The sequence below is a fragment of the Ruditapes philippinarum genome, unplaced genomic scaffold, assembly GCF_026571515.1.
Source record: "Ruditapes philippinarum isolate M1 unplaced genomic scaffold, ASM2657151v2 ctg1007_1_1_1_1, whole genome shotgun sequence".
Lineage (NCBI taxonomy): Eukaryota > Metazoa > Mollusca > Bivalvia > Venerida > Veneridae > Ruditapes > Ruditapes philippinarum.
The window spans coordinates 1-9,370 of NW_026855886.1; the positions used below are offsets into that span (position 1 = coordinate 1).

General features: G+C 31.1%; 1 long non-coding RNA gene across 1 annotated transcript; it reads left to right on the forward strand.

The window, feature by feature from the left end:
- Positions 1-109: 109 nt before the first annotated feature.
- Positions 110-5,075, forward strand: LOC132744713 (uncharacterized). The gene is made up of 2 exons (XR_009627741.1): positions 110-557; positions 3,153-5,075. It is a non-coding gene; the product is annotated as an uncharacterized LOC132744713 (long non-coding RNA).
- Positions 5,076-9,370: the final 4,295 nt, after the last annotated feature.

A 9,370-nucleotide genomic window follows, 5' to 3' on the forward strand; every position in this document is an offset into this window, starting at 1 on the left:
TATTGTTGTGTCTGCATATTTGAATATAATGCATTTATCAATGCTACGCTTTAAAGGGACTCCACTGAGGTTATTTTTGCATGGTGGGACTGAAAATATTTTTTCCAGATAAATGTACCATTTGATGTCGATTTAGACCATGATCTTTATGCAAAATTTCAGATCATTCGGGCGCTTCATTTTTCCAGAATAATTATTCAAGTTGTAAAAGAATTATCCAAAATGAAAAGCGTTTAAACACTTTTCACTCAAATCGGGCTAAAAAAGGCATAAAAATACGATTATTAATTTATTTCAAAGTATTTCTTAACTATCTTTGCAAATATTTCTGTTTAAAGTGTCCCAGCTCAATTTCAAATTCAAATGTTATGTTTTATGCTTTTAAACCTCAGTGGAGTCCCTTTAATACAACACAATAAATCAATGCATTTCAGAAATGGACGACATTTGTCGTCGAACCTACATCTGTTGTATCAGAGGTGGACATTTGGATAATTATAGGAAGCGTTCTTGGTGCCGTGGCTCTGCTTATTATTGTCATCATAATTCTTTGGAAGGTAGGTTAATTGTGGTGGGGGTATTGGTAATTATTGACGAGTTATCCAGGAAGACCGTTGTTAATTACTGGTTAGTTATCCAGGAAAACGGTTGGTAATTACTGGTTAAGTATCCAGGAAAACGGTTTGAAATTACTGGCTAGTTATCCAGAAAAACGGTTGGTAATTACTGGTTAGTTATCCAGGAAAACCGTTGGTAATTACTGGTAGGTTATCAATGAAAACCGTTGGTAATTACTGGTAGGTTATCCAGGAAAACGGTTGGTAATTACTGGTTTTGTTATCCAGGAAAATGGTTGGTTATTACTGGCGAGTTATCCAGAAAAACCGTTGATAATTACTGGTTAGTTATCAAGAAAAACCATTGGTAATTACTGGTTAGTTACCAAGAAAAACCATTGGTAATTACTGATTAGTTATCCAGGAAAACGGTTGGTAATTACTGGTTAGTTATCCAGGAAAACCGGTTAGGTGGATTGACCGCCGTAATATAACCAAATTATATTTCAAAATCGGCTTAAAATTCATAAAAAACACACACTAACAAATTAAGAAACGTTAGATTGGATTGCTTTTCTTGATTTTCGAATATGTTTTGTTTCAATTATGATATAGAGGATATTTGTTTAGTGCAGTGTAAGATCGGAATATATTTCACCGAGTGAGCACCAAAAGGTATATTTCACGAGTTGAGCAGCCACGAGTGAAATATGAACTTTTGGTGTTCACAAGGTAAAATATATGTCGATCTTACATTAAACTAAACAAATTTTCTTTTTTGTTATATGCAAAGAAACGTTTAAAATAACATTTTAACCTAGTACTAAATAAAAGGGCGCCAAATAATAATACAACGTGACGTCATTTCCGACGTCACGTCATTAAGTTGGTTTCCAGTACTGTGAACGCTTGTATTTCACTGAAACAACGTAACTGGCTTAAATATTCAAAACACTGAAATTATCAAATTGATAGGTTCACTGTTTAACTGTTTAAAACAGTGAAATTATCAGTTTTTATTTCACCGATATATTTCTATAAACCACCGAAAAGTATGTAATAAATAGAGGATATTTGTTTGTTTGTGTGTAAGATGAAATTTTATTTCATCGAGTGGGCTTTAAAAACAGTATTCTCACGAGTGGCGTAGCCACGAGTGAGAATACTGTTTTTAAAGTTCACGAGATGAAATAAAATTACATCTTACACAACAAACAAACAAATTTTCTTTTTATTTTATGCTTAAAAACAAGTAAAAACGAAATTTCCATAATTTTAACGTTAATATTAAAATCTGTTTTCCCCATTGAGAGCCCCATTTAGTCGGAATTTCTCATTAAAAACAAGAAGTCTTGAGCTGAAAAATAAGTCCGCCAATCAACGTTAAATGACGGTGATATTTATTCATTTTATTAAAAAAATATGAATGATCGCTTGTTTTAATAATAAAAACAAACAATTCTTGTAGGAGAAAAAGTCCAACCATCCATCCATATTTCTGTTACTTACTGCGAATTTATATTAGACCTGGCTTTGTAAAATGTAAACGGCAGCCATTTTTTAAAGTTGTGTATTTCATGGGAGGAAAATAATTGTGTAAGATTCAGAGGGATATAATTTGGATTTGTTAGTCATACACCTTTTTAAAAGAAAGAAAACTTATTTGAGGATTGTAACAGACAAAAAATAAGTGTTGACAGATGTGAAAACATTCAAAAAAGGAGCTAGGAATATGACAAACTTGGAAGCTTGCTCATGGAACGCTGGGTTATTTTACTTATTTTTCGAGTGATGGCTGTCAATGCTTTTCAATTTTTCATAAAGCATACGGCAGTTATTGCTCGTAGGATACTTTAATATGCCCAAATGTCATCAAGAGCAGTTTTGCATGGGGAAGGAATAGATTTTTCAGACTGTAAAAATGAAACAAAAAAATTTAGAGACGAAATTTGGTGATTGGAATTTGAATGAATAGAAGTAAGTTTTCTTCTTTTTATTACTTTTGACATTTAAGTTATTTATCAATTTCAGCTTTGCCTTTTCTTTACACAGCCTGACATTGTCAGAATTGTCAGCAAAAATAAAATTAAGGTATCACATGGGGAAAATCTTAAAAAAGTAGTTTCGTCATTGAAAAGTGTGAAATTATATTTTGATAATTTTCACTGTGAAATTATCAAATATAATTTTCACGGATAAATCAGTAATCCACTGAAAAGCATAAAATAAATCAAATTAATAGTTCAACATCTCACAATAAACCGTAGATCAACAGTAAATAGAAACCATAACATTTGGGATAGTAAATAAAATTTCTAACATATCTTTTCAAAAAGAAAATGGTCTCGTTGCATGTGTGTGTCAATCAGCTCTATGCTGGACTTTTTCTCTGCTGCCATGTTAAAAATATAGCATTTGCAATAAAAAAAAAACATTGTGTACGAAGACGATTGTTTGAAACATAATGTATCTTAAAACTTTAATATTTAGTTTATTTACCAAAGTTTCATTAAAGCTACGGGTCGTACAGATATGAGGTGTGGACGAATCGTAATAGGCATAAACACATTTTAAACACATATAGTATATTTTCAGTGTGGATTCTTTGCTCGGAAGAAACACAATGAGGTCCAGCAATGGAAGCGTGCAAGTTTGTACAACAGAAAGAGTGTCAGATTGTCAAATACCGAAAAACAACCTTATTCTGCAATTGAGGAAAAAGAAAGTTAAACCACTAGTTAGCATACACATTTATTACATCAGTTGAAATAATTGAAATAACATTCTACTTTCTTGAGTGGTTTTGATCTAATTTGGATAAAATCTTCGTAAATAAACTGTTGATAACTTTTTTTGCAAAGATGACTATTTCTTGAGCAAATGCGTTGACTGTCCGCGTGGTTATATTATTGTGTAGTTATTGGAAAAACTTGATCAAACTTTACTTTTTAGAACTAACATATATCGCTTCTGAAAATATGTTTTGTGTGTATGTTTTTTCCTTGTATCTGCGGGATCAAGTTTTGCCAAATGAAAGGATTGCCAATTATTGTCAAATAATTTTCTTTTCATATGTAACTAGTCATAGTGTTTGATTGTATCCCCTCGTCGGCGACTGAGGGATACCGATTTGACGTTGTCCGTCCTTACTTTTTCTGACCGGATTTTCCTTTGTCTGCTCGTAACCGGGGCATAAAACGCTAACTATTTCAGTTATAAACATTATTTAATTCCATGTGGTGTTTCAGGTTAATGAGAGGAAATGAATTTACCAAGATCGTTTCTCTTTTTCTTTTTGCCATTTTTATTAGTTATTGCTCTTTCAATTATTTAATGCGTTTTTCGGGGTATTGGACATACCAACATGAAACTTCATTAATGTATATATATCATAAAAAAGAGAAATACAGTGCATCAGAATAATCACTTTCATAAGAATTATATATGAGTTATTGCCCTTTGCCATTCTTTATACTTTATTTTTGTGCATGACTAAAAGGAATAAAGGAGATAAACATATCTCATAGACGAATCAGTGTACAAGAATATTTTATTATTGTATAATTTTGAATAATTGCCCTTTGTGTTTTTATACCGAAAGATCTTATTAGGCATAAAGCAATGTCGCATGTATTTACTTGAATCTTAATAGATAGATATGTCACATCTTAGAAAGCGCAGTTTTAACGAACCACAGTTCTCTGTGTTGTAAATACCCTTTTTATTCCTACGTTACTTAATTTTAGTCTAGGATATAGCCAAAAAGGTATGGGAAATACAAATTTGAAATTTCAAAGCTGGATTGAGCTCATTAAAGGGAGCTCATTTAAACCATAGCTCTCTTACGTATTTGTTAAGCTTCTGCCCTTTGTTATTTTTTACATTTAGTTATTGACCTTTGTAATTTTTCACATTTATTCTTTCTCGGGAGCAAATCTGAAGAGGTATAAGAGATTCATAGATTGATATATCTCATTAAAGTATTGTTATTGTTTTTCCTTTTACACTAGTTATTGCACTTTTAATGATTGATTTTCATATGCATTTATTTCTGAGGCATTTTTTTTTTAAATTACTACAATTCGACAGACAAAAATTAATATGAATGATATTTTAGAATTGTAATAGTGAAGTTAAATAAAACTATTTTATTAATTGAAGCATGCTAATAAATATATCACAATCTGCAATTATAGAAAATCAAAAATTTATATTTAAATTACGCTTTTTTCCTGGTCCAATTGGATTCTTATTTGAGCAATAATATTGAAATTTCCTTAAATACACTTGAGTCCTTGAATTTGTACATGTATTTTATATATATATTGTAAAAGAATAACCAAAATGTCAATTTTTTTAAATTTTTTAAATAATGTATCAATGCCATCACATTTTAAAATGATGTCCTTTGTACTAGATACAGCTATTTTTTGTAAGCTTTGTATCATAATGATGCTCTAAAGTATATTAAACTAAGAAGCTTCAATCACGTGATTGGGGTTATCACTTCACCATCTCTTTGCTTGTTGTTTTTCTTTGGTATCCTCTACTATTCCAGTTGACGTATTCGTGTACACATTAATTTCTTTTGATATTTAAGTATTACAAAATTAATAATAACTGTATTTTATATAGATCTTTCAGTGCGTCAATACTCGTACTTTCATGTACCTGGCAAGTTTGGCAAAAAAAAAAACAACAACAACAACAACAAAAGAAAAAAACAACAAACCGACAAAATACAAACAAACGCTGATTTGACCATCTATGTGAAACTGTTAACAGTACAAAAATGTTAAATATCAATGAATATTGCCATTGACTAAAAGGCAAGAACCGTGTCTATATATTATGTTTGCACATCACTTATAATAATGTACAGTATTTATGGGATCGTATTGAATAACAAGTATATGACATATATGGCATTTGGATTATACAGAATTTATTTTAGTTCGATTGTGTAGGAAGCTATAAGCAACTTATATACCAACTTTCGAATTCGTTCGTGGGATCAACCAGTACTTAAGTTTCTTACACAAGGAAACAATGACTTGTGTCTAGCGATCATTATATAACTAGTCCATGTAGTCCGACGCGTAAACCACTTTGCAACGCCGACACTTATATGGCATTCGCCTGCATGCCTACATATGGACACGGTTATTTATGTTTCATCTGTGGTTTGTGTCGGGCCTCTTCGATAATGCTGTTTATTTGTTATGTTAAACAATTTCTAATGATCGCTTTAAAAAGTCTGTAAGCCCAGAGGTAGATCTTACATTCCTTTATGTTTGGTTTTACGGCTTACGAACACAATTAAGGTCATACTGGTCGGAGAGATAACTCCAACGCATAGATAACCCCGACACTTGATAAACATAATTTTTATAACTTTGTTTTTCAACAAAAAAGCATATGGTCACCTAGTAGTATAGGAGCAGTACAGAATGTGGTGATTTTTTTGTAAGTTGGTAAACTTTTTAATATTTTTCAAATAACCGAAACTTTTCGTTGTCAAAAACTGCTTCTAAACGTTCTTTTTACTAAATTACAATGAGGTAGTTAAAAATGTATTGACCACAGGCCACTGACTTGAGAAAGATTTTTGAATTATTTTTTTTACATCAACAAAAAATAGATAAAACATACAAGATGTAAAAATAAATTAATGATGCCGATTTTCCTGTCATTTTTTACTTAAAAATTAAAGTGTCGACTTTATCTACTGTTGAGGGGTAAAAAGATCATGTTTTGTATACCTCATTCAGGACCCTAAAGAAGTACCAATTTTCATTTTCATACATAATTTTTGTAGTGTAATGTAAAGTCTTTGAACTGAACTTTATTTAGGTGGTTCAATATTTAAAATATACAGGACGATAATCAAGATATTACAAAAAATATGTGATTTAGTGTCGGAGTTATCTCTCCAACCAGTATGGCAATCAGATTGAAATCAGCTCTAAATAACGCGCCGCTTCTAGATCTGAGCGTAACCATATACGACATTATGTTCTGGTGACTATTCAATCATCGGCGAGCTTTCATAACTTTGAAAGCGATGTGGTTTCTAATCTTAACCCTGGGAAAACCAATACTGAATAGGTAAAGTTTATGATTTCGAGAACAAACATGGCGATGTCCATTTTGATACTTCTTCTAATGCCTATGTTTGATAGCATGGCTAAAATAGCTTTCTCGGGGAATCCGAATTATAAAGAAGGCGAAACATATTCGGTCGTCTTCAGATCTACATAAAAGAAATAAGTAGATCTGAACTTTAGTAAGATTTAATCATATGGCGCAGAAACAGGAAAGATGATTTTAGCTAACCTTGTGTTAGAAACTTAAAGTAACACAAGGGGTCAAAACCACCTCACCTGCTGGAGCTAAGAGTTGCATAGACTCCAGTAATTCGAACCCATTTAGCCGCCTCTTACGATCATCGAGCCATTCTAATGCCCCGACCCTTAAAGGCAACCCGTCAGCCATAAAGGGAAATGGGAAACATAAAAAACGTACACACTAACAAACGTACTGTGACTTAAGTTTCTAGAGATATTATCCCTTTACTCATCCATCAACTTAGAAGCAGAACAAACCTAGATTGAAATAATACATAAAGAGAAATGATATAAGAATTGCGCCATGAAATTCACAAAAAAGTGAGGATTAAACGACGAGTCAGTCTGGATTATTACCAATGAATGACCATTTATCATATGACAGCGTGTGTAAGTCTCTTTAGGCGTCCCCATTAGAGTGACAGACAATTACAGATGAAACAGGATTCCAGCATTGATGTACATGTATGCATTATAATTACGTACTAGGAGAAATCAAGCTCACATTTTATCTGTTTGAAGTTACTTGTCCCAGACTCACCTGCTGTCACAAACCTAACTAAAGATTTAGTAGATTTTACTCGTCTTTCAAAACATACTAAATGTAACTTTAATACGGTTTTCTTTAATGTATTTAGAGATGCAAGAATGACAAAGATATTGGTGTCGTTAGAAAGGCATTTTAGTGTGATGACTAAAAATTGTACATCACGATAACATATTCATTATTACCTTCAAATTAAAGCAAGAAAATCTTTTTAATAAAAATGCTAATTTTATTTTAACACGACTTTACTATAAAAGACTATTGTGTTAAACTACGTACTGAAGTGTTGGTTCCTAAGCAATTACACAAGTTAAAAAGTTTGAAATGTTTTGTAGATATTTTATGAAAAAAAATGAAAATTTGCAGAAAGCCCATAAACGTACATTTTTTTTTTAAAAATATACTATTAAAATCCAAGAGTTAGAAATCTAAACCACCAACACCTTTCTATCTCATTTTCATTTAAGGTTGTTCCTTCCTCATTTTCAAAAAAAGTAAATAAATAAAAATGACAGCTGTTTTGTACTTGCAATTCAAACTCCAACATGTAACTATATTACAACATTTAGGCGGTCGGTGCAATTTATTGTATTAAATCATATTTTCTAATCCTTTTGCAGAAACAATATGTCAATGCATTTTATAATTTTGTTATTATGTAACATACGTAAGTTATGATTATTTGTATAACACAGTACTTAAACCAATCCGAGATGAATATGTTTAACTTAATAGTGGAACTATACATGCAAGAACTATGAACGTTGGTGTTAATTTGGCTGTTTTTTTTAAACTATTATGATATGACAGCGAGTTTCTAAATTGAACGAACAAATAAAACTTACGATAGAAAAAAAGAACAAATACTTAACAAATGATTACAAACTGTGTTAAACTGCACAGTCATACATTCATGTACAAGTATTTATAAAGACGTGTAGAAAATGATTACTTATGCAGTACTTTGTGATAAGAAGAAAGGCAACTTGATAAGAATTATTCCGATATAAAACTTTGCAGTTATCTAACTTCAATGTACTGAAATAAATCATGATACTTAAATCATGGTGTTTTTCTTTTTCTTTGTAAGGCGAGTATCTGAAATTGGTGCTCACAGTCGGTTCCAAATCCAAAACAGGACCAGTCATTTAATATTACGTAGTAATCATTTTACTTACGACTTATGAAGGTGGAAACTTATGATTTTACTCAGATTTCCTGCTTGCTGTTGTTCAGGGTATGCCATTTATGTCACAAAAATCACCCTCAGGACGCAAATTTCACCTTTCTTGATATAGTGGTCTATTATACTTCCGGTCAAAAACATCATTTCGATAAAAAAAAATATATGCCAATAAAGCGTCATTGAATAAAGATTCTGAAGTATAATTAAATAATACATTTAATGTAGTTTAGATTTGAATAAAAGTAATAGTTATGAACTAGTTATTCTATACATACGAGTATATATAATGTCATTATGTTTTTTTTATATCGCTTGTATTGGAAATATGATTAAGATATATGTGAAACATTTACTACATTTTATCCAACTATAAGCGTCTGGCAACTCAATAATACATTTTATTTTAAATAATAGGAACTATAACCACAGGGTTTGCATTTTGTGCGACTAGGATAACTTGTTTTGATTATCTATCACGATATTAAATAAAATCATTTAGGATTTACAGTACTCATATTTTGCCATTCGAGTTTAAAATCATTTCATGTTTGAGAAAACTAATGTGCAAAGAACAAATTAACAATATTATGTTTGCTATCAAACAATATCGTATGTACTTTAATTTTTTTTAGTATACAATAAAACAGTGCGCAATAAAACAAAGCATACGACAATAATTATTGTACAATCTCTGGCATTTCTGCATTGAATGGTTTCAATTACCATTATTATT